Source organism: Parasteatoda tepidariorum, chromosome 9 (assembly GCF_043381705.1).
Source record: "Parasteatoda tepidariorum isolate YZ-2023 chromosome 9, CAS_Ptep_4.0, whole genome shotgun sequence".
In the NCBI taxonomy this organism is placed as follows: Eukaryota; Metazoa; Arthropoda; class Arachnida; order Araneae; family Theridiidae; genus Parasteatoda; species Parasteatoda tepidariorum.
In genome coordinates this window covers 65,414,804-65,441,090 of record NC_092212.1, presented here as the reverse complement: position 1 = coordinate 65,441,090, position 26,287 = coordinate 65,414,804, and the positions used below count along the sequence as shown (strand labels likewise).

Genomic DNA, 26,287 nt, shown 5'->3' with positions numbered 1-26,287 from the left:
GATGCAATTTTTATATTGAATTGCTTCGCTGTGATATGTTTCCTTACAGTGAATTGTTACAGTTGAGAATAGATTAACTCCTCCCAAATATTATCTAATATTGAAATAGTTCTTCTACCAGTATTGTCCCTTTTCCCGTACCAGTATTTTCACTTTTCCCGGCGTGAACGTGTTAATAGTGTATTTATCAAATTCCAAGTTGTTTCGATTAACCTCTTTCTTAATTGGCCATTTGAGCCGTTAATTTCTGTTATTGATAGGTCTGAGAGGGGATTCTTGCGGCTTAAATTACTATGAATTCATACGAAAAGGAATCATTATAATTTAAATCTAACCATTGTAAGTTGTTTTTAGAAACTTCTGCCAAGAAAGACAGAGAGAAAATAAGATTTGAGTGCCTTAAACTTAGACCAAAACCTAAATCTTTAACTGCATAAATAAACAAAAAAGTTAATAATTCTCCTTAATTTTCTGCATTATTTTCTTATACTTATAACCTAGAGATAAACAATTTAGTGCGCAAAAAAGGACTACCCTGGACTAAATTTTAAGGATCGAATCTTCACATTTTAGGACTTAATCTTAATGGTTAGAGGGGGTGAACTGAAATACGCTAATTAATTAGTTCTGGTGGAATTTTAAGTTACAAAATCAGACGCAGAAACGTATTTTGTCTGAGTGAACGTACTATTTTTTTATCCCATGGAGGTAGACGCAATTTGGGAAATATGGTCCCAATAGTTTGGTCCAACATGATAGAGGTGATTATGCGCTAGATGGGGGAGAAACTTTTTGCATTTAAGTAGTGGTTCTGAATGAGGAGAATTTTTATTGCTTTGATGATAAATTAACTACCATTATAAATATTTTGAAGCACAGCAATAACACTTGCATTTGAATGATTCTAAATATTCAGAAAAAAAATTTTAAGTCGCCTATTTGGCGATATTTATTCCGAATTGTTAAAAATTAATGAATTGTTCTTCATTCTTCCTCTTTTTGTGAGTTGAAATATTTCAGTGGAGTAATTTTTTTAAAATTACTTTTTAACGTTCACAAAAGGTTTTTGGAAGGAAAATTAAAATTCCTTATGAAAAATCTAAAAAAAAAAAAAAAATTCGAGAATTCTTAAAAATACAAAATAAACAGTAATTTAAACTAGATAAATACTTTCCGTTTGCTGCAGATTCATGGAACGAGTATATTCCTCTATGTTCCCATAACAAATCAATACGTCTGGGGGTACTGGATTGGAGATCTATCGTTCTCTGATTCAGGTCAAAATTACGATCTGTGGATGAAAGAATGGATGTCTGAGTGGACCCGCACTATAAACGGATGTGACGTATGGTGTGGGAGAAGTCGAATTCTTGGCCATAGATGGCGCCACTGAAAAACAAGAACAATCGCACCCCCTGTTCCTAAACAAGCATACGTCAACAACAAAGGGCAAGGAACTTAAATATTTTAAAAGTTATTAAAACTTTCCAAAAGAAATATCGTCTATTTGGCGACATTTTTCGACCCATTTAAAAATCATAAAAATCACTTCCTTATTCGCAGTTTTTGCAAATTTTTGTGAGCCCAGGTAATGCAGCAGTGAAGTAGGTTTTTAATATTAAAAAATTAGACAACAAACGCTTTTTATTTTCACATGACTATGGCTTTTTTTCATATTGACGTTTTGCTCCATTTTCAGTATAAGCATAAACGATAGACAGCACTGGCTTTAGATAGGCTAAACATGCCCTAACAGTCATCAGTAACTGTAACAAACTCACAGCAGTTATGAAAATAGCATAATATTTTCTAAAAAGCATAACTTCATATGGCGATGGAGCCTTAGAAAAACAGCCCTTTAAGTATAAATCGGTTGTGGTTGCCATCCCCCCATATCATAGTGGAAGCTATAAGATGAACACCCATGGGGAGAACAGAGAATAAATTAAGAATTGTTATATTCTCTGTTACTTAAAAAAATAGGAAGCTTTATCTCTCAGCTAAGGATGCATACAAAATTTCTCACCTAAGGATGGGAATGCAAAATAACGGGAATAAAATACAAATAAAGTTAGAGAAATGAACAAACTACAGTTTTGTTCGATAAACAAGAACTTTCTTCTGTGTCTCAACACAAAATTACAGAAGAAAATAAGGAGGCAAACAAGCTGCAATGAGAAAAATAAGTAGTTTTGCCGGTAGGGGAAAAAGCAGAAGCTGAAACAAGATAATGAAAATAGGGCGGACAACTTTCAGCGCTTTTTGGAAAATTTCTTCTAGTGATAGCTAAATTTATGATTTAATTCTTTGTTCTGTAAAATTAATTTAAGGTAACTTTCCACCCGACTACACGTAAATGATTTAAAAGTTCATATGAAAAGCCACCTCGTTACTCATGTTATATACGAAAAGTAACGCTTACTTACGATATACCACCTACGAATATTCTCATGCTACGCAAACTATAAAAGTAACGCCTTTTCTCTTATATCTTTCCTTACGATAAAAAACACCTTATACAAACAATAAATTTAAGTGAAACAGCTCGCGCGAAAAGAAATGTCTTTTTCTTTAAACATGATAGAAGTTGTTAAAATTTAAAGAACAAGTACAATTGGAAAATTTGGAATGTTTATGACTTTTGTCAAAAAGAGTGAGAAATAGTATATTTTTTATCGAAATTCCTGTAGCAACATCAATAACTAATCAGAGAATAGTAGAAGGGTCGGACTGGGAGTTTGAGGCCCAGGTGGGCACTTGAATTAGGGGCTCGTTGAAAGAATAAAATGTCGTCAATTTTTTGGAAATGTTAATAAAGCGTTATTGATTTCGCTTAGTAATTTTAAACATTCTTTAATGTGTTAAACATTTAATATTTAATTTTAAAACACTTACTTTTTATCGGCATAATTTTTTAGAATTCATTGTAAAAGAATTACTTTTGTCAGTTCTTAATTTAATTATTATCAATAAATACTCTTATTGCTCTGTTTCCAAAAATATATTTTTATTTTTTTCTCAACCCTAGATTATCGAAACGGTTTCAAACATCGCTTAAATTATTGTAACCCAAAAAATTTCTTAACTTTTTTTGTTTTGACTCAATCACTATTTAAATTCCCTGAAATGAAAATGTTCATCATATATTTTCCACTCAGAGGTGCATTTCCACTTTGAAGAACTGATACATGAAAATAATTTAAAAAAAAATATAGCACAATAAAACCAATGATATATTGAAATCAAATATTGAAATGTATGTATTGCTATGAGTGTTATGAGATATTAACATTTATGTAACCAATTCGACTATTCTATATAATTCAATATATTATGAATGAAAGTTTGACTGGTGGACAAAAAGGTTCTATGTTTGGCATAATGCAATAAATGTTGTCGCTTTTTCGAATGACACTTGCCATTACCAGCAGGTCTGCTTAGTGAAACCAAGTGAAGTTAATGCAAAGGGTGTTTCTTTGTTTCCCAGCTTCACTATCCATTTCCAAGAATACGACTTCAGCCACACACACACACATCACAACCCGTTTTAAACAGTGGACCAAGTCATGCCTTCATTCATTCACAGTTCAAAATTTTGACCTGAACTAGAAAACAATCAATCTCCAATTCAGTACCACCAAAGGTATTAATTTGTTATGGGAATTTGAAGGACTTTGCAACCCGGCATTTTTACCGTGCACCAGTCACCCTTTACTGCACGGAGAGATTTTCTCAGATTTTTAAAATTTTTCATTTATTTATTTTTTTATTTCCAATGCCTATCATATTTGGCAACTGTATGTCATAATGGTAATTAAGGAGCGGTATCATTGATCGATATTTTGTGGGCACTATACAGGTGAATAAAGGTTACCCCAACAACATAAGAAAAACAGATAGAACAGAGAGAGAGAGAGAGAAATTATATCCTTGTCCGGAGCGGGATTCAAACCAGGGACCTTTCTGACATGAGGTCAGCTACCTTTTCTCAGATTTAAAGAAGAAAATTGTTAATCATGGGTTTTAGATACATGTTCACTCTTAATTATAGATTTAACCTTACTCTACTACCCTTTTCATTTTTTAAGTTAGCAGGAGAAAATTTTTTTTTCATGGGTGAAATAATTAAATTAAAACTAAGGAATTTTAAACTAATTAAAACTAAAGAAAGCAAAACTTCTATGTCACTTACAGGTGGTATTTTTACTTTCCATGGCTCTGGAGAAGATTGATTTGTAAATTCCATTATGCCACAAGAAAACATGCCATCAATCCAGATCCCAGACAACTGTACACCACTATTATGAAACAAATGCTTCCCTTCACCATGCCTCTTGCCGTTTCGCCACATCCCATTATATCGATCCCCATTTTCTATAATATAAATTTTTATTAACCGTTACAGCATTAGGAACGGACTTGGTCTAATTACCAAGTCCAAGTCCGTGGAATATATCTATCTATCTATCTATCTATATATATATATATATATATATNAAAATATCGAGAAAATCTGAAATTTCTATACGGTGCAAAGGCGTGATGGCTCAGGGGATAGAGCATTCGCCTGCCAGTGTGGTGGAGCGAGTTCGATAATCCCAGCGATGGCTATTCGATACAATTTCAGCATCCGGCTTGCACCGATCACAGTGCTGAATTCACAAGAACACATGTGCTATTTTACGACAGAAAAATAGAAAAATATCCTCAGTGGTAGATGGATCTTGGTTTAGAATCCCCCTGCCAATGAGCGGTAGGTTTTCATAGTTTTCCTTTACATGTAACTCATATGCAGGTTAGTTCCACCAAAAAGTTTTCTAAGAGGGCTAGTTTGCCCCAATGTATGATCCAGAAATTTCCTTGTGTTCTGGAAGATTCAGATACGCTTATGTTACGCCATCTGTTGGGAAAAAGTCAAATAATTTCAAACACGTTCAACATATCAGACAGTTTACACCTCTTGTCTTATGCTCTGGTAAAAGCTGGATCTGCAATAATTTGAGCGATTTGTTTTTAAAATCGAAAATGAAATCAAAATTTGACCTATCTGCAGTAAAAAAAAATACCTATCATTTCTATCGTAATAGAGTAACAGAAATGCACTAAAATGCTCAGAAATTCACTTTAGTCGATAGAAATCTAAAATATGGGATAGAACATATACGTTCTGTTGGCAGAAAAGTTTAACGAAGTTATTCGCAGATCTTTGATTTTCTGCAAGATAGTAAAAATGAAGATATTCGCTCAATATGCTAAATCGCTTACACCTCTTGTCTTCGACCCTGCCACAGGCTAGTTATGCAATAGTTCAAAGATAACTTTTGTGTTTTAAATTAATAGCGTAATTAAAATATATGGCATACCTGCAATAAAAATACCTTGTCCACTATACTTGTCTTTGTACCAGTTACCCAAAAAGAATGATCCATCAAAATAGCTGATTTTCCCAATCCCTGACCTTTTGTCCCTTGACCATTGTCCGCAATAAGTCGTTCCTGTTTTATATTCCATCTCTCCTCGACCATGCCTTAGGTTACGCTCCCATCCACCTTCGTATCTGCTCCCATCATCGTAAAATTGCGTTCCATTACCCTGCTTAAAAGAAAAAAATATCGAGTAAAATGCAATGGAAAAACAATAAAGAAAAGTGGTAGATCAGTCAGACTTAGGTGTATGGTTGTGACCACCTCGAAGATTATCTTTGTTTTGTGTTTTTATAACTAAAGATGAACGGTGGTTTGCGGTTTTGGTAGTCATCGTAATAAGCAGCATTGCTGTCCCATTAGTGATATTGTAAAGCCAATTGAATCATATGGAATTTTTCGAAAATTTTGTATTGTACTTATGTGTCTTAGATTGCTTTTCTATGTCCTATAATAAATGCACCGATCGTTTGCGTGCTCCAAATACAGCATCCAAATTCTGAGAGTGTAAAGTCAAGTGAATCATATGGAATTTATAGAAGATTTAGTAATGTACTTACGTGTCTCAGATCGTTTTTCCAAGTCCCATTATAAATATAACGATCATGTGAGTGCTCCAAGTACAGCATGCCTTTTCCACTCCTCTTACCATTTTTCCATGATCCAGAATATACTTCGCCTTTGCGTTTATATACTTGTACTCCGAAACCTGAAATAGCAGGATTGAATGAAAGCTGTATAATACAGTCAAACCCCGCTATAGTGAACCTTCAAGGGACCGAAATTTCGGTTCACTATAACAGAGAGTTCTCTATATCCGTTACGCAGGCGATTTCACTAGTGGTTCCCAAACTCCTTCCTTTTATTACATTATATTCATATAAATGATTGAAAAATATTATGTAGTAGCAAAAAATGTGTTATTTTTCATCACTCTTCGTCTCGCGTTCGAATGAAAATTAGTAATCTTTAGCTGATGAGCAATCCTCAACATCAGATATGGAAACACATTCCGACTCTCCGATAATTTTTTCTGAATTTATGTAATTTCGCTTTTTAAACCTGTCTACCCAGGCATTCGAGGGCGAAAAAGTAGTCGCGCCGAATTTCTTAGCAAATCCATCGTCTTTGACTTGAAGCATTTGTCCAGATACTGAAATAAAGNAAGGGGGGGGGAAATCAGTCGAAGACAGAAAAAAGTTCATTATATCCAACTTCCTCACTTTTTTGGTTCACTATATCCACTAAAAATAACATTATACGTGTATAGCAAGGCACGGGACCGAGCATTTCGTTCAATATATCCGGGAGTTCACAATAAGCCGCGTTCACTATAGTGGGGTTTGACTGTATTTCAATTTCACACTCAATTTGTAATTAATGGATTCCCAGAAAGCATGTAACCTCACGGCAAACCTTGCGTCGGAATTTTTTTTGTATTGTCACGAAAATGTTTGTACTAAAATCCTTTTTTCAATAAAGTAAAAGTATTGCAGTTTCAAACCTTTCATCCTAAAAGGATTAAAGATTATCTTTTAAAACTTTTAAAAAAATATATTGTTACTTAGGTCCATAATGACGTTTTATCTGACATCACACTAGCGACAAAATCAAATTGCATTGTCCATTAAAATATCATGGCAAGGTGGATTTTCGATTAGCATACAAGACGTCGCGAAAACCTTTTAATTACCTAGATTTACGATTATTTTCTCCCTGAGACTAGTTTTTATTAATACAAGACGTCACGAAAACCTTATAATTTCCTAGATTTACGATTATTTTCTCCTTGAGGCTAGTTTTTATTAATACAAGACGTCACGAAAACCTTATAATTACCTAGATTTACGATTATTTTCTCCTTGAGGTTATAGCTTTATTAATAAAAACTTTCGCTCTTGAAAACCCTAAGTCAACCTCGATTTAAGGTTTTTATATGGAAGGTTGTTTTCCAAGGTTTTGGATTAGGGTAATGTGCGTAGAATAGCGCAGATTGTCACAGATCTCGTCTTAAGGTTAGAAGGTTTACACGTAAACCGTATTACAAACCGTTTTAGGTTTACATTAAAAGGTTTTTGCTGAGTTAAAATAAACCTTATTTTGCTATCTGGGATTGAGTTTTGACTGTCTGCACAGCATTCTTTGAAATGTATTCATGATATTATTATTATTTCCCCTCAGCTTTCTAGTTATAGCAGAGATGCCAACTGTTCCGGACAAGCCAAAATAATTAAAAAAACGGTAAATACTACTAATACTAATTTACTACATTGTAAATTTTGCAAATATTTGACTATTTTTGCTTGCTTTTTAAAATGCATAACATGACATAAGTGTTATTAAGTGGCAAATTGTATAAGCCTACGAATTTAAAATCTACTAAATTGAGTTTATTAAACCAAGAATCACAATTGATAAACTGCCACTTTAAAATATATATTTGTTATCCGGAGCAAGTTGGCATCTCTGTTATAGTGTAAGTAAGGAAAAAAGTAGACCATGAGAGTATTAATATGCATTTAAAATGAGTTTTAATACGTTTTAAAGCTCGTTTTCGTAACAGGGAAGTTGAATTATTGCTATCGACGCTCAGACTATTTTCTAATTAGAAGGAGCACTCAAATCTCTACTGAAGCTTCGAGCTTAAAAATAATCCAAGTTTCAGTCATTTTCTGATCATTATAAGCAGTATTTATAGCTATTTTATGGCCAATTCGATTTTGTTTTGAAATTGTTGGCCATATTGTAAATAGAGTAATATCATTTTATGTGTAGTTCCTAGTCGGATGGAAATAAAAACTCCAATCGTTAGCTGACCAGAAATTATCGGCAAAACGAATTTAATGTTAATGAAAATTTCAACCTTTTCCTGATTTGCTATGTTGCAGGGTTTCAAACTGAAATCAGGACATCCTAGCCACTAAAAGCAAATTTCATTTAGCCATTTTTTGGCCAAATAACATTTATCTAACATCTAAATCATTTTTTTACCTTTTTTTTTAAAATTAGAATCTAATTCAATTGGATACAATTGCAATTATTTCGTAAATGGTGTAAGCCAACATTTACCTCCAATCAAGGACCACTTCGCAACATAAAAAATGACCCATAACTAAATTAAGGAAAAAAATAAAAATAAAAACTACGTTTGTTAAATAGATCAAAGTTACTACCGAAATTTGAATCAAATCACTGAAGAATCACTGCAGAATCAGAATTAGATCAAAATCACTACAGAAATTTGTTTAAAGTGCAATTTTATTCTTGCACTTAAATAAATAGTTTTACAATGTTTCTGTTCATGTTTATTCATCTACTCTCCTGAATGTGAATCTTCATTGTTTTGATAAATTGTCTTGAAAGCTTAAAGCGTAATTTTATTCTTGCNCAGGGGAAAAGAATGTGCTTGTTGTCAGACAAATTTAAATAAAATAGATACTTTAGATACATAATTTTACTAATAATAATTATCATAATTACTATTTTTACTAATGTTACTAATTATCTAATTATATTAACTACTAATTTTACTAATACTACAAATAATGCTAACTACTAATTTGACTATGACTACTAATAATGCTAAATACTAATTTTGCTAATATTACTCTAATAATGCTAACTATTAATTCTACTAATTATACTAAATACTGATTTTATTAATACTACTAATAATACTGCCTTTTATTTTTACTAATACTACAAATAAGAGCCGCGATGACTCAGGAGAATGAGCGTTCGCCTTCCAACGAGGTGAGCCGGATTCGAATCCCAGAGATGGCTGGTCGATACGAATTCCGCATCCGGCTTGCACCGACCGCAGTTCTGACGTAAAATGTCCTCAGTGGTAGACAGATCATGGGTTAGAGTACCCAGGCTAACAGTGGGGGGTTTCCCTCCCCGGGTAACGCAAATGCGGGTTAGTTCCACCAAAAAGTCTTCTAAGAGGGCTAGTTTGTCCCAATGCATGATCCAGGAATTTCCTTGTATTTTGGAAGATTCAGATACGCTTCTGTTACACCATCTGTTGGGAAAAAGTCAAATAATTTCAAACACGTTCAACATATCAGACAGTTTACACCTCTTGTCTTATGCTCTGGTAAAAGCTGGATATGCAATAATTTGAGCGATTTGTTTTTAAAATCGAAAATGAAATCAAAATTCGACTTATCTGCAATAAAAAGAAATACCTTTCACCTCTGTCGGTTGGGGGGTAGAATAACATAAATGCACTAAAATGCTCAAAAATTCGCTTTTGGTGATAGAAATCTGAAATATGGAATAGAAAATACTCGTTCTGTCGGCAGAAAATTTCAACGAAGTTATTCGCCGATCTTTAATTTTATGCAAGATTGTAAAAAAGAAGATATTCGCTCAATATGCTAGATCGCTTACACTTCTTTTCTTCATCTCAGGCACAGGCTAGTTATGCAGTAATTTAAAGATAACTTTTGTGTTTTGAATCAATAATGTTAGTAAAATATTTTTTACCTGCAATAAAAATACCTTGTCCATTATACTTGTCTTTGTACCAGCTGCCCAAAAAGAATGATCCATCGGAATAGCTGATTTTCCCAATCCCTGACCTTTTGTCCTTTGACCATTGTCCGAAATAAGTCGTTCCTGTTTTATATTCCATCTCTCCTCGACCATGCCTTAGGTTACGTTCCCATCCTCCTTCGTATCTGCTCCCATCATCGTAAAATTGCGTTCCATTACCCTGTTTAAAAGAAAAAAATATCGAGTAAAATGCAATGGAAAAACAATAAAGAAAAGTGGTAGATCAGTCAGTAGGCGGGACTTAGGTGTATGGTTGTGACCACCTCGAAGACTATCTTTGTTTTGTGTTTTTATAACTAAAGATGAACGGTGGTTTGCGGTTTTGGTAGTTATTGTAATAAGCAACACTGCTGTCCCATTAGTGAGATTGTAAAGCCAATTGAATCATATGGAATTTTTTGAAAATTTTGTATTGTACTTATGTGTCTTTGATTGTATTTCTATGTCCCATAATAAATGCACTGATCCTTTGCGTGCTCCAATTACAGCATCCCAATTCTGAGAGTGTAAAGTCAAGTGAATCATATGGAATTTATAGAAGATTCAGTAATGTACTTACGTGTCTCAGATCGTTTTTCCAAGTCCCATTATAAATATAACGATCATGTGAGTGCTCCAAGTACAGCATGCCTTTTCCACTCCTCTTACCATTTTTCCATGATCCAGAATATTCTTCGCCTTTACGTTTATATACCTGTACCCCGAAACCTGAAATAGCAGGATTGAATGAAGGCTGTATAATATTTCAATTTCATACTCAATTTGTAATTAATGCATTCCCAGAAAGCATGTAACCTCACAGCAACCTTGCGTCAGAATTTTCTTTTTACTGTAGCGAAAATGTTTGTACTAAAAACCTTTTTTCAGTAAAGCAAACATATTGCAGCTTCAAACCTTTCATCCCAAAAAGGATTAAAATTATTTTTTTAAGCTTTTTTTAAAAGTATTGTTGCTTAGGTTCATAATGACGTTTTATCTGACGTCACACTAGCGACAAAATCAAATTGCATTGTCCATTAAAATATCATGGCAAGGTGGATTTTCGCTGAGCATACAAGACGCTGCGAAAAGAAACCTTACAATTACCTAGATTTACGATTATTTTCTCCTTGAGACTAGCTTTATTAATAAAAAAATTTCACTCTTGAAAACCCTGAGTCGACCTCGATTTAGGGTTTTTATATGGAAGGTTGTTTTTCAAGGTTTTGGATTAGGGTTATGTGCGTAGAGTAGCGCAGATTGTCACAGATCTTGTTTTCAGGTTAGAAGGTTTACACGTAAACCGTATTACAAACCGTTTTAGGTTTACATTAAAATGTTTTCGTTGAGTGAAAATAAACCTTATTTTGCTATCTGGGAATGCATTTCGACTGTCTGCGCAGCATTCTTCGAAACGTATTCATGATATTATTATTATTTCCCCACAGCTTTCTAGGTATAGAGTAAGTAAGGAAAAAAGTAGATCATAAGAGTATTAATATGCATTTCAAATGAGTTTCACTACGTTTTAAAACTCGTTTTCGTAACCGGGAAGTTGAATTGTTGTTATCGACATTTCGACCACTTTCCAACTAGTAGGAGCACTCAACTCTCTACTGGGGCCTCCAGCTTAAAAATAATCCAAGTTTCAGTCATTTTCTGATCATTATAAGCAGTATTTATTGTTATTTTATGGTCAATTCGATTTTGTTTTCAAATCGTGGGCCATATTTTAAATAGAGTTATCTCATTTTACCTGTAGTTCCTAATCGGATGGCAATAAAAATTCAAATCGTCAGCTGATCAATATAAACAGATATTATCGGCAAAAGGAATTTAATGTCATTAAAAATTTCAATCTTCTCCTGATTGGCTACAGTGTTTTAAACTGAAATTAGAACATCCAAGGCAATAAAAGTAAATTTTATTTAGCCATTTTTTTGACCAAATAACATTTACCTACAATCTAAATCTTTTTTTCTTTTCCTTAAAAATTTTTCAATAGTAGCAATTTTCTAATTCTATTGGATACAAATTGCAATTATTTCGTAAATGGCGTATACCAACATTTATCTCCAATCAAATACCACTTCGCAACATAAAAAAATGTCCCAAAACCAAATTAAGAAGAAGAAAAAAATTAAAAATTGCGTTTGTTAAATAGATCAAATTCACTACAGAAATTTGCTTAAAGTGTAATTTTATTCTTGCACTTAAATGAGTAGTTTTGCAATATTTCTGTCCATGTTCATTCATCCACTCTTCTCATTGATAAATTGTCTTGAAAGCTTAAATTGTAATTTTATTCCAGCACCTACATAAGTAATTTTCCCATGTCTATGTCCATGTTTATTCATCCACTCACCTCAATGTGAATCTTCAATGCTTTGATAAATTGTCTTGAAAGCTTAAAGTGTAATTTTACTCTTGCACTTAAATAAGTAATTTTGCCATGTTTATATCCATGTTTATTCATCCACTCTCCTCAATGTGAATCTTCATTGTTTTGATAAATTGTCTTAAGAGCGTAAAGTGTAATTTTATTCTTTCACTTGAATAAGTAATTTTACCATGTTAATGTACATGTTTATTCATCCTCTCTCCTCAATGTGAATCCTCATTGTTTTGATAAATTGTCTTAAGAGCTTAAAGTGTAATTTTATTGTTTCACTTAAATAAGTAATTTTACCATGTTTATGTCCATGTTTATTCATCTACTCTCCTCAATGTGAATCTTCATTGAAGTAATTTTACCATGTTTATGTCCATGTTTATTCATCCACTCTCCTCAATGTGAATCTTCTTTGTTTTGATAAATTGTCTTAAGAGCGTAAAGTGTAATTTTATTCTTTCACTTGAATAAGTAATTTTACCATGTTAATGTCCATATTTATTCATCCTCTCTCCTCAATGTGAATCCTCATTGTTTTGATAAATTGTTTTAAGAGCTTAAAGTGTAATTTTATTGTTTCACTTAAATTAGTATTTTTACTATCTTTATTGTGTCCGCTTTCCCACTCTCCTACATGTGATTCTCCAATGTTTTGAGGAATTGTCTTAAAATCTTAAAATGTAATTTTATTCTTGCACTTCAAAAATAAGTATTTTACTATGTTTCTGCCCATGTTTATTCCTCCAGTTTCCTGCATGTAAATCTCCATTGTTTTGATAAATTGTCTTAAAAGCTTAAAATATAATTTTTATTATTGCACTTAAAAATAAAGTAATTTTACCATGTTTCTGTCCGTTCTCCCACTCTCCTGCATACGAATCTCCATTTTTTTCGTGAATTGTCTTAAAAGCTTTTTTAGTAGAAATTTTGCTTAGTTTCAGCTTTGTCCGATGTTTAGTCATTTTAGAAAAAACGATTTATACTTCTTGAAAAAAAAATCGGTTTCAGATTGATATTTTATGATGTAAGGATGAGTTATAACGTTATAACTCTCTTTTATATATGGTGAATCTTAGCTTACAACTCTCTTTGAAATAAATTTATGTTGTTGACACGTTAGCCACTTACATACTGATGTTGTGATTTGAGATCACAACATCAGTATGAATTATCGGCAGTAGCACGGATAAATCTACCAATAATTACTAAAACTATTCTTGTTGATTTTACTTGCTTGTGCTCACCTGACATAAAGAACACTGCGCGAATTAAAGACGAAATTTTAAAAGCAAATAGGCTTCATGTAAGACCTTAATAAGGACTTCGAAGCATGACGTTTTTACTCTCTGACCTTTAATATGCTGTTAAATATGGACCTTTAATATGCTGTCCTCTAATTTTAATTCAGTACAATAATAATGCACTATCTTGGCTACTACTGGAAAAATATCTTTACGAAGCTACTGAATTACCCTGTTGCAGAATTCTTACTGTAACTGCACAAACCATAGTAGCAGTAGTACATATTACCAAAATTTAATAAGAGTCATCTGCGTATGGTGATTTTCTATGGCTCATTTAAACGAAATTCCCATTAACCTTTTCTATATTAACTTAGCTTTTTAGGAAGCAGATTAATTTTTTTGTTTCTATTAATACATATATTAATTACTCATTGGTATCACTAGTAACCTAGCGAATAATAATTCATTCAAAACGAATAAATATCTTTTCTCCATAAACTTTGCATTTTCGCAGTTAGGTTATTTTTTTCTTATTTCAATAAATATTTATTTCAAACATTAATTAAACATCATAATCTAATATATATAATTCTCTTACGTGGCTCCCAAATTTTGGCTGTATTTCTTTTCCGCTGGTGGCAACAGTTTTCATTTTTAAAGAAGTACTTTGTACAACTAAGTAAGATTCTCTTCACAACACTTAAATATTTACTTTATTTTCTTCATATATACTGAGAACAGTCGGCAAAGAATTCAGTTAGGTTAAGAAACATTTCGCTAAAAAAGGAACGAATTCTAAAATAAATAAAAATAAACAACTTAAAAAATATAAATGCTGTTGCCAGCCATAGAATTTTTTGAAAGTTAANTACAATAATAATGCACTATCTTGGCTACTACTGGAAAAATATCTTTACGAAGCTACTGAATTACCCTGTTGCAGAATTCTTACTGTAACTGCACAAACCATAGTAGCAGTAGTACATATTACCAAAATTTAATAAGAGTCATCTGCGTATGGTGATTTTCTATGGCTCATTTAAACGAAATTCCCATTAACCTTTTCTATATTAACTTAGCTTTTTAGGAAGCAGATTAATTTTTTTGTTTCTATTAATACATATATTAATTACTCATTGGTATCACTAGTAACCTAGCGAATATTAATTTACTAAAAACGAATAAATATCTTTTCTCCATAAACTTTGAATTTTTCGCAGATAGGTTATTTTTTTCTGATTTCAATAAATATTTATTATAAACATTAATTAAGCATCATTACAGTCAATAATAGTATGGCGACTTTGTTGCGCTTCATTTTAGCGAATTAGTACCACGTTTCTATTAACTTAGCCTTTGAATACATATTTGATTTTTTTCGTTACAATTACTGTTGATTTTAAATTGCTCTTTTTATAGAAGCACATTTTAAAGGAATTATTGTAAGCAAAATAAACATGTGATATCAGATAACTTTAAAAATATTAATTTGGTGACGTAATCCTTAAATGATAGCACGTTAATATTTTTCATTGAATTTATTACCTTCATTGAATTTATTTATTATTTACCGAAACATGTTACGGAACAAAAAGTCTGATAAACAGTTATTTATACAGTAATATTTACCGCAAAACCACTTTATCCCTCTTATTAAATAAACATTACTGTAAAATTTACGCTAAAAAGGATTTTACGGTAATATGGTATTTTTTCTCTTTCTTCTACGCAAATTATGGGGGCGTTGTTTTTATGTTTATTTCAATTTAGTTGCATCTAGCAGTCAGTTGTAAAATTTGGTGATTGGATTTTTGTTTCAAGTAAGCTTTTGTGCGTACTATTCTTATGCATTTGTCTTGTTTTTATTCTTCTTTATTTGCTTTATGTACTTTATATTTTGTATTGTATTCTCTTCCTGAACCTTGGCAAACTTTTGGGGTACAGAGAGGGCAATTTTCTACTTTTGTCGTGCTCTCTCGATAGAAAAGGTTTTGCTTTTATGACTTCCGGAGTAGGTACCCCCTGAAGACGCCATCTTCGGTTGTCATATTTCATTGTTTCTTTTGTTTCAATTCCTTTTGGAATTTCAGCAACTTAGCGCGTTTTTCCACTGTAAGTATTATTTTTAATTTATTTAAATATTTTGAATTATTTTTTTAATATGTAACTTTATACCGTAATTGGATCAAGAGTTTTTTACATAGTAAAAGTCATGTTTTAATATATTATTTTTGACTTCTCAGGTGGGATTATTATAATTATTTAGTCTCCAGTCTTTATAATTATTTCAAAAATTCATATAAAACACTACTTTCGTCCAGTTTTTGCTTAAAATATAGGCAAAATAGAACTCATCAAACTCTACTATTATTTAATAAGTTTTAATATTAAGAAATTAATTTCAAAGATTAATTTTAAAAGATTAACACGTTCACTCCGGGGTGACCCACCGGAGGATCACGCTAGATCGTCTCATCTTGGCAGCGCACTGGAGTAAAAACTGGTAAAAATAAATCTCATTTTAAATTTTTTTTCCGGGAATAATAAAAATCCATAACTACCAATTGTTTTTAACGGATGCAATTTTTATATTGAATTGCTTCTTCGCCTTGATAAGTTTCCTTTCAGTGAATTGTTATTGTTGAGAATAGATTAACTCTTCCCGAATATTGAAATAGTTCTTCTACGAGTATTTTCACTTTTCCCGGCGTGAACGTGTTAATTTAATTTTAAGAGATTTTAATACTCTACCCTTTTTCTTTATAATTAGGAGCATTTGTATCTCTGTGTTATGGTGGGAATATTTGATCAACTTTATTGTGTTTCTATCCATTCAAAATGCTGTTTCTTATTCTAAAATTAAATAATTCATAACTTGAACTTCGAAACATGTTTATTTGACTAAAAATTGCAAAACAACTATACAGATTTTTTTAAAAACAAGATGTTTGTTAGCAATACTCATAGTTCTTAAGACAAGAGGAATTGTAGATGTTACTAATTCCTACTTAACAATGTTTCGAAGAAAATGCCAGAATCTCCAAACAGGACATAATTAGCTGCGGAGAGTGGCCTAATTTGTAACTGTTATATGTAACGATGTTCCTAGCAAATAATACAAATATGTTCCATAATCTGATCGGAAAGTCCATAATCCGAGTCCAAAGTCGACATGTAGGAAATCATTTTTAAGAAAATCACTAGTGGCCCTTTTTCTTCGTTTTTTTCATCCTTTTGAACAAGTTCTTGAAAAAACTTCGAACGCGAAGTTTCTTGCTGTTCTTTTTCAAGATTTTATCTTGTTCCAATTTGTCACCAATATCTTCCACTATATCAGGGACCACGCTGTAAAAATAAAAATAAAAATCTTTTGTGTACCATTAATTTTCCATCCTAAGCAATTTGATTTGCAATAAATTTCACCGCTAATACAAAAATAAATTTATTATAACTCGTAAAAGCTCTAAAAACCGAAGCTGTACTTTGACAACTGAAATATCGATTGTAATTTTTAACCAGGATGTAATTTTTAATCATTATTTTAATTTCGTTTAAAAAGTAACTTAATTGTAGATTCGTAAAAACAATTTTTGAATATCATTAAAATGTAATATTAATTCAATATGATTATTATCTTTTATTTAGATTCAATAAGAATCATTATGATTCAAAGATAGTTCTCTAAGCCCGTTTTTCTACCTGTCTCATTATCTTTTAACAAATAAAGAGAAAATATATCACGTGATCATAACTCTGAAAAATTATTATTTAATAAATGAATAACTGATAGAACAATTCAGCAAATGATCTCATTGAAATTTTTGGTGTTGAGTCGAATGATTACTACTTAATTTCGATTGGATTGTTTTTTCTTATTCTGATCTATTTTAATTTTGGTTCTTATTCTGATCTATTTAAAATGGACATCTGGAAATAAATAACAATATTGCGGTTATGGTGGTTTCATTGAAATCAACATGGTGGAAGTACGGCTCAATAAAAACAATTTGAATTTGGAGAACGTATGAACGATTAAGTATTAAAGCGAGGTACAAACAAAAAACTTTTCAAAACCTAAACACTCTCTACTGTGGAAGGTGGTACTCAAAGTCAAAACTTGTTTGATTGCCGGAAGATAAAGAGAGACAGTTATAATTTTCTAAATATCTCGATGTTTCATCCAGTAATCAAACTAGCGTTGATAATTTCAGTTCCACCTTTCTCAGTGTGGTTGTAAGAAATTTTGGTCTTGTTTGCTTAATTGCTGCAAAGGTCACCATTGACGAAATATTTATCCAGCAAATACTTTAAAAATACATTGAGATCTGTGATTACGGTAAATGTTTTGCGCAGAAAAAATGGTATTTTGAAAAACAGTAAACAATGTTACTTTTTTACAAAATTGAAAAAAAAAAGAAAAAAATATTTTTTGTTTCAAATACAAATCTATCCAAATCATGCTTAACAAAAACTGAATAAAAAAATTAATTAAAGTACTTTAAAAATATTTTAAAAATGTTTTTCATTTTTTAAAAACCAAATTTTTAAATTCAGTTGTTTTTTAAAATATTCTTTTTGGGATTTGAAGACGGAGAATGGGAAAGAGGAGTATGCATATTTTATTGAGGACCATGCTGAGAGTATTTTATATCTACGTGNAAGCCGATGCTTTACATCCGGCGTTCAGTGGCAGACTACTATTTCATATTGTTTTGCAACACATGGCTTTAGCCCTCTGGTGGGAAAGACTTTGAAACAAAACTTACAACAGTTACTTTTCTCAACAACTGAAATTTAGAATAGTGTGATTAAGAAAAATATGTGAACTGTTTGCAATTTCAAATTAATATTGAAATGTACAGGTTTAAAATTTTCTACAGTGAAAAGTTTTAGGAACTTCAGTATTCAAAAAAGTATACAAAAGCTAGACGTTAAGAACGTATCCAATGAGCGAGCAAAGCGAGCATTGGATTGCGAAGCAATCCGAAATGAACTGCGAAAGCAGTTCGGGGGTTTCCCGAGCGCCAGCGAGAAGGGGGCGAAGCCTCCTATTCGTCAATAATAGTATGGTGACTTTGTTACGCTTCATCAGTACCACGTTTCTATTAACTTAGCCTTTGAATACATAATTGATTTTTTTCATTACAATTACCGTTGATTTTAAATTGCTTTTTTTATAGAAGCACATTTTAAAAGAATTATTGTAAGCAAAATAAAAATGATATCAGATAACTTTAAAAATATTAATTTGGTGACGTAATACTTAAATGATAGCACGTTAATATTTTTCATTGAATTTATTTATTATTTACCGAAACATGTTACGGAACAAAAAGTGTGATGAACCGTTATTTGTACAGTATATTTACCGCAAAATCAGTTTATCACTCTTATTAAATAAACATTACTGTAAAATTTATGGTAAAAAGAATTTTACGGTAATATGGATTTTTTTCTCTTTCTTCTACGCAAATTAGGGGGCGTTGTTTTTATGTTTATTTCAATTTAGTTGCATCTAGCAGTCAGTTGTGAAATTTGGTGATTGGATTTTTGTTTCAAGTAAGCTTTTGTGCGTACTATTCTTATGTATTTGTCTTGTTTTTATACTTCTTTATTTGCTTTATGTATTTTATATTTTGTATTGTATTCTCTTCCTGGACTTTGGCAAAACCTTTGGGGTGCAGAGAGAGCAATTTTAGACTTTTGTCGTGCTCTCTCGATTGAAAAGGTTTTGCTTTTATGACTTCCGGAGCTTGTACCCCCTGAAGACGCCATCTTCGGTTGTCATATTTCATTGTTTCTTTTGTTTCAATTCCTTTTGGATTTTCAGCGTTTTTCCACTGTAAGTATTATTTTTAATTGCGTCAAATATTTTGATTTTTTTTTCTTAATATGTAACTTTATACCGTAATTTGATCCGGAATTTTTTACATGGTAAAAATCATATTTCAATATATTATTCTTGGCTTCTTAGGTGGGATCTTTATAATTATTAAGTCTTCAGTCTGTATAATTATTTCAAAAATTCATGTAAAACGCTACTTTCTATCCAGTTTTCGCTTAAAATATAGGCAAAATGAAACTCACCAAACTCTACCATTATTTAATAAGTTTTAATGTTAAGAAATTATTTTCTAACATTAATTTTAAGAGATTTTTTTATAATATTATAATTATAATTAGATTTATTATAATTAGGAGTATTTGTATCTCTGTGTTACGGTGGGTATATTTAATCAACTTTATTGTGTTTCTATCCATTCAAAACGCTGTTTCTTACTCTAAAATTAAATGATTCATAACTTGAACTTCGAAACATGTTTATTAAGCTAAAAATTGCAAAGCACTTATACAGATTTTTTTAAAAATAAGATGCTTGTTAGCAATACTCAGCATGCATAGTAAGACAAGAGGAATTGCAGATGTTACTAATTCCTACTTAACAACGTTTCGAAGAAAATGCCAAACTCTCAAAACAGTACATTATTAGCTGTGGAGATTGGCCTAATTCGTAACTGTTATATGTAATGATGTTCCAAGCAAATAATACAAATATGATCCATAATCTGATCGGAAAATCCATAATCCGAGTCCTAAATCGACATGTAGGAGACAATCACTTTTAAGAAAATCACTCGTGGCCCTTTTTTTTCGTTTTCCTTTTGAACAAGTTCTTGAAAAAACTTCGAATGCGAAGTTTCTTGGTGTTCTTTTTCAAGATTTTATCTTGTTTCAAATTTTCACCAATATCTTCCACTATATCAGGGACCACGCTGTAAAAAAAAAAAAAAAAAAAAAAAAAAAAAAATAAAAATCTTCTGTGTGCCATTAATTTTCCTTCCTAAGCAATTTGATTTGCAATAAATTTTATCGCTAATACAAAAATAAATTTATTATAATTCGTAAAAGTTCTAAGAACTGAAACTGTACTTTGACAACTGAAATATCGATTTGTAATAAGACAGCAGTATGTAATTTCTAATCATTATTTTAATTTCGTTTAAAAAGTAACTTAATTGCAGATTCGTAAGAACAATTTTTGAATATCATTGAAATATAATATTAATTTAATATGATTATTATCTTTTATTTATATTCAATAAAATTCGTTATGATTCACAGTTCCCGTTTTTCTACTTGTCTCATAGTCTTTTAACAAATAAAGCGAAAGCATATCACGTAATCATAACTCCAATCAGAGACAATTATTCAGATGTTATAAAACAACTGACAGAACAATTCAACAAATGACCTTATTTAATTCTTCGGTGCTGAGTTGAATGATTACTATTTAATTTCGCTTAGTTCTTTTGGATTGTTTTTTCTTATTTTGATCCATTATAATTTTGGAGTTTTTAAAATAGACAACCTGAAATAAATAAAAATTTTGCCGAAAACGGTCTCATTAAAATCAACATGTTGAAAGTGCAGCTCAATAAAAATAATATGAATTTAGAAATTAATGAACGATTAAATAGTAATGCGAGGTACAAACAAAAAACTTTTCAAAACCTAAAAACTCTCTACTGTGGAAGGTGGTACTCAAAGTCAAAACTTGTTTGATTGCCGGAAGGTAAAGAGAGACAGTTATAATTTTCTAAATATCTCGATGTTTCATCCAGTAATCAAACTAGTTTTGATAATTTCAGTTCGGCCTTTCTCAGTATGGATGTAACACATTTTGGCTCTTGCTTGCTTAATTGCTGATCCGTGACCATTGATGTAAATATTTATCCGGCAAATACTTTAAAAATGTATTAAGGTCAGTGATTACAGTAAGAAGTGTACATACGTTTTGCGCAGAAAAAAATGTCGTTTTGAAAAACAGTAAGCAATGTTACGTTTTTACAAAATTAAAGAAAAAATGAAAAAAATATATTTTGTTTTCGATACAAATCTACCTAAATCATGCTCAACCAAAACTGAATGGAAAAATTAATAAAAAAGAGGAAAATTGCAGCAAGCACTTTAAAAATATTTCAAAAATGTTTTTCATTTTTTAAAAGCTAAATTTTTAATTTTTAAATTCAGTTGTTTTTTTAAATATTCTTTTTGGGATTTGAAGAGGGAGAATGGGAAAGAGGAGTATGCATATTTTATTGAGAAACATGCAGAGAGTATATTATATCTACGTGCCTTACTCCTAGCTTTTAACAAAAATATTTATAAAACGTTATTTTGTATAGTCAATCTGAATTAATCACGGAAATTTGCTCAGGTATATGTGAGTTAAGACTTAGTTAACTTTGTGAAAAATAGTTTTTGCTTTTGAAACATATTATTTATGTGTGAAATACTCAAGAAATTTTAAAATACCTCGTTTTTGTCTCCGAATTATCAATGGAATTACAAGCCATTTTATCTAGAGATTTTGAAGAGCAATGGGCTTCCACGTTTTCTAATCCATAGCAGGAATCATACTCTTCATAATTTTTATCACCATTAAAGGATCCATCCATATATTCCTCATCCGCTAATGATTCATAAGACGAGCCACGGTAAAGTCGTTTGATTCGTTTATATTCCCGCAAAGTAAAATCTGTGTTCGTCAATTTGTAAAGCTCGTCTTCATCATCATCATTCATTTCAACGCCAGATCCATAATTCGATTCCTCATCCGATATGAAGGCTTCATTAGTCAGAATCCTTTTTGGAATTTGTTCAGGTTCTGACTTGTTTTCTGGAGATTCGAACACAATGTGCATGTTGGGAAGACTGCGGAATCGTATCAATTCACGAGTCCGCCACTTATGACCAAGTTGAACCTCCAATTTTAAGCCTTCATCAGTACGACAGCCTTCTTCAACAAAATACCTTAGAGCCTGACTACGAAGTCTGGCTCTCCATTCGTCATAATACAGTTGGTCGGCGATGTCATTATTCGCCTCTTTATTTCTCTTTTTGGCTGTAAAATACAATAACCGAATAAAGAATATAACATATTTCTGATAAAACATCAACGTTTCCTTAAATTATTCATTATAATCATTAATTTAATTTAAAATTTTGTAAGAACACGAGCGTGATATGTAAATAAGTCATTTTTGTTAATATTATTTGTATATATATAGCTAAGCTTTGTATATACACATAAGAGAAATTACATTATGACCACCCTCCATCTATAACAATGTACTCGCCCAGGTTTTTATGGTTTCTCACCCAGGAACAATGTTTTCATGGAGCACATTAAGATCCATAATCCTCATAGAACAATCCCTGACGTCTGTAATGTAATTGAACATAGTTGCAGACCAGGTTCACTCATTCATGGCAAAAGTTTTTCCTGCGGGGGATGGTGTTTACCAACAAGATAATGCACCATGTCATAAGGGTCGAATTGTCGAGGCACATTCCATTGACGTTCAAGTCATGTCTTGGCCTCCAAATTCACTTGACCTTAATCCAATAGAGCATTTGTGGTCCTACTTGGAAAATCAAAGTCGTGCTGCCACGATACTCCCTCGCAATGTGAGGGAATTGCAAGACCAGTTGGTGAGCTCTTGGTACCAGATACCTCAGACTACTTATCAGCACCTTGTGGAATCAATGCCACGACGTGTGCTGGCGATTTTGAGGGCTAAAGGTGGTCCTACATGTTATTAGCGGGGTGGTCATGATGTAATGGCTCTTCGGTGTATGCCGAGCTAAGGATTCGCCACATCACCAAATACGATAAGCTCGTAAATTTGGCGAATGAAATTGTGTGTTGGTGAAAGTATTAGCGAATTATTCTTTACACTGGAAAGAAAAATTTATATTTAACTCAATCCTAAAAATTAAGTTAATTTTTCTAAACAAATCAGTATTTTTTATTCGATCAGAGTAATTTTCGATAGATGCGCCGCTTAACCAATTAGAATTGGGTCTAATTAATATAACCCTGAAGCAAACTACTGTAAAATAATTATTTATGGGGAAAAAATTTTATCATAAAAAATTGTTAATATCAGAATTTGCCGAAGTCTTAAAAAACAATTGTGAATACTTCTGATATTTGGCGTGGCTAATATTTTGAAATCCTTAAATCCGGTCCCGCATATATATNACACTTTTGGCCTCCACTGCATATATTAGTTCAATTATAATAATTAGTCTTCCATTAATACTCTTTAATAATGTAATCAATTTATACGAATTTGCTTAAATACTGTAAAAGTTACAAAAATAGTGCCAATGTAAAATATTGTCAAATATTCCTTTTTTTAATTCATCGAAAAAGGATCGCTTTAATGATTTTTTAAACATCATCTAAATAATTGTTTTACAGCATCCCGTATGTCAATTATGAATTTATTTATGCAGTCGAATATTAAAAACGTTGAAAATAAAGGTAAAGAAATGGACAACAGATACATAATTATCCATTACTGTGTCTTTTTTTGCACTCTATTCTCATTGCTATGCTTCATACATACGAAGCACATAGTATAACATATCTTCATTTGGTCGTTTAGTTCCGTTTTTATTTCCGTTTATTTATGATAATCTGCAGAATTATTCTTACGTTTTCGCAAACATGTCAGAATGTGTTGGAAAAAATGCCAAAAAAGTGCAATAAGTTTTGAAGAATAAGCCTAAAAGTTTTTGTACATTTATATTTATGAAGAATTTTGTGTCGATAATATTGGCACAAATTAATATTTATCTAATAATATATATTATGTATGAGTAACGAAATGTTAAGTTATTTATATTTCCAATGCTTTATGAAATTGTTTCGAGTAATAAAGACAAAATCTTTATAAGCAGGCAAATATTATAAAATTCTTAAATACATTTAATTGAAATAAATGGTTCTTAATACTTTAAATGCGAAGAGAAGTCTGAAAATGTGAACCCATAAAAAATATTGTGTATATGCAATAGAAATGAGGGATAAAGTAGCTTTATTCTAGTTCTAATTAATCTTTCAAGTTAAAGCTAACTGATAAAGTGTTAGATATTTCTAATTAAATGATTGCTTTTTTTATGATGCGAAAAGGAAAAAAATTGCTTGAAATTCTTTATACTAACCTGTTAACTGGATACTAATACACATGATCAACTCGTTTTGCAATGGTTTAATTTTTTCTTCATTGATTATAAGTAATATCATCATAGTTAAACATTATCAAACAGATTTCAACGTCACGATAAAAACATAGATTAGTAAAATATATGTATTTCATTTTAATAAAATAGTGTAAATGATTTTAAGACTTTAAGTGAGTTTATGCTTATTCAATTTTTAGTAGTTTAAGAAGTTGATTAGGAAAACATTTATTTAACGTCTGAAATTTAAAGGTTATTAATTTTGAAGACCTATATTTATAAAATCAAAATATTTTTTTCCAGTTTCCAAGGAAATTAGTAAATTTTTTGAACAAGTATAGAAACTAAAGCTTCGAATTTTTAATTTTTGAGCGTAATTAGATTAATTTCTAACTATTTACATATATATTTTTTCGCTTTACTTGTTATGCAAATTTTGAATTTTTTATTACGAACAGATTGATGTTTTGTTTTTAATATCAGAAAAAAATTAAAAGCAAATAAAATGAGGTGTAAATAGATTATCTGCAACATTATAAATAGCAGGTTTAAAAGTATAAGTAATAAATATGTAACTTAACTCCCAAATGAAGTAAATAATGACTAATATTAGCATATATTAAACTTCATATGTTAAATGGTAACAAATATAATTTTTTACAATTATAGTTTTTATAGTCTTAGCAATTATTTAAAGGACGCAGATAAAAGTTGATTAGTACTCAAATGCATATAAATAACAGAAAATTTTTTTTCAATATTTTTTTTTAAAGATTCAGTATTTTTTGCTACCTTAATAAACTGATTAGAAAAATATTATTGAAAATTCGAAATGTAAATATTTTAATAATTTTTAATGCTTACGTTTACAAAATCCCAACATCATCAACAAGTTTCTAACGAAACCAAACATTTTTTCACTTTTCAGAAAAGCTCTGGAAATTTAAGCTCAAACGTTATGTGTATAACTCACAAGCTCAAAAATTAGAATGATTGAATTTCCGAAAAACAATTATTTCTTGTTGTTTTCAATTGTTGAATTTTCTGAATTTTAACTGAAACAGATCATTGTTAAGGATTAAAAAGTCACTTTAACAATTGTTGCTGGAAATTAGTTAAACGCAATCAAAATCTATCTAATTGTTGTAAACTTACCATAAAAAGCTTTTAAAACTGATTGTTATAAATCAGGGCATAACTAGAATGGGTACTTTATATTGAAGTATCAAAAATCAAATATTTTAAAACTTGTCTTAAGGCATTTTGCATAAATTAGTCCAGAGTTATTGAATTGGAGTTGTATACAATCCTGCAGGAGTCGGAAATATTTGCTCTGCATTATAATGATTTTTTTAAATCACTATAATCCATAAATAATCACAACTGTAAAATATACTCAATATCGATTGATTGTTTCTATTAAAATCATGAATACAAAACACAAATAACGCTAATGAGATACACTTCGATTAGCAGTTTTTTCGTCAATGATAGTTTAAGTCATGTCGGTTTCATTTCAAGGCGAAATCGCTACTATTTTTCAATTCTTTACATCCTTACACACATTTCTGAGTAATTTAAAATTTATAATGGTTATGATAAATTATAGTAATGTGGTAATACTATTAAAATCTTGAATGCGCTTCTAGTCAAGT

The 26,287-nt window shown here is 30.9% G+C and overlaps 1 protein-coding gene and 1 long non-coding RNA gene across 2 annotated transcripts in view; one reads left to right on the top strand and one right to left on the bottom strand.

The window, feature by feature from the left end:
• LOC139426605 (uncharacterized) overlaps nt 1-4,362 on the bottom strand; it is a 207,800-nt gene extending 203,438 nt beyond the window's left edge. The window contains exon 1 of the long non-coding RNA XR_011637829.1: nt 4,193-4,362. This is a non-coding gene — a long non-coding RNA (uncharacterized lncRNA). The remainder of the gene's footprint in view (nt 1-4,192) is intronic.
• Nucleotides 1-26,287, top strand: part of LOC122272038 (uncharacterized) — a 201,163-nt gene that overhangs the window by 17,921 nt on the left and 156,955 nt on the right. The window lies entirely within an intron of this gene.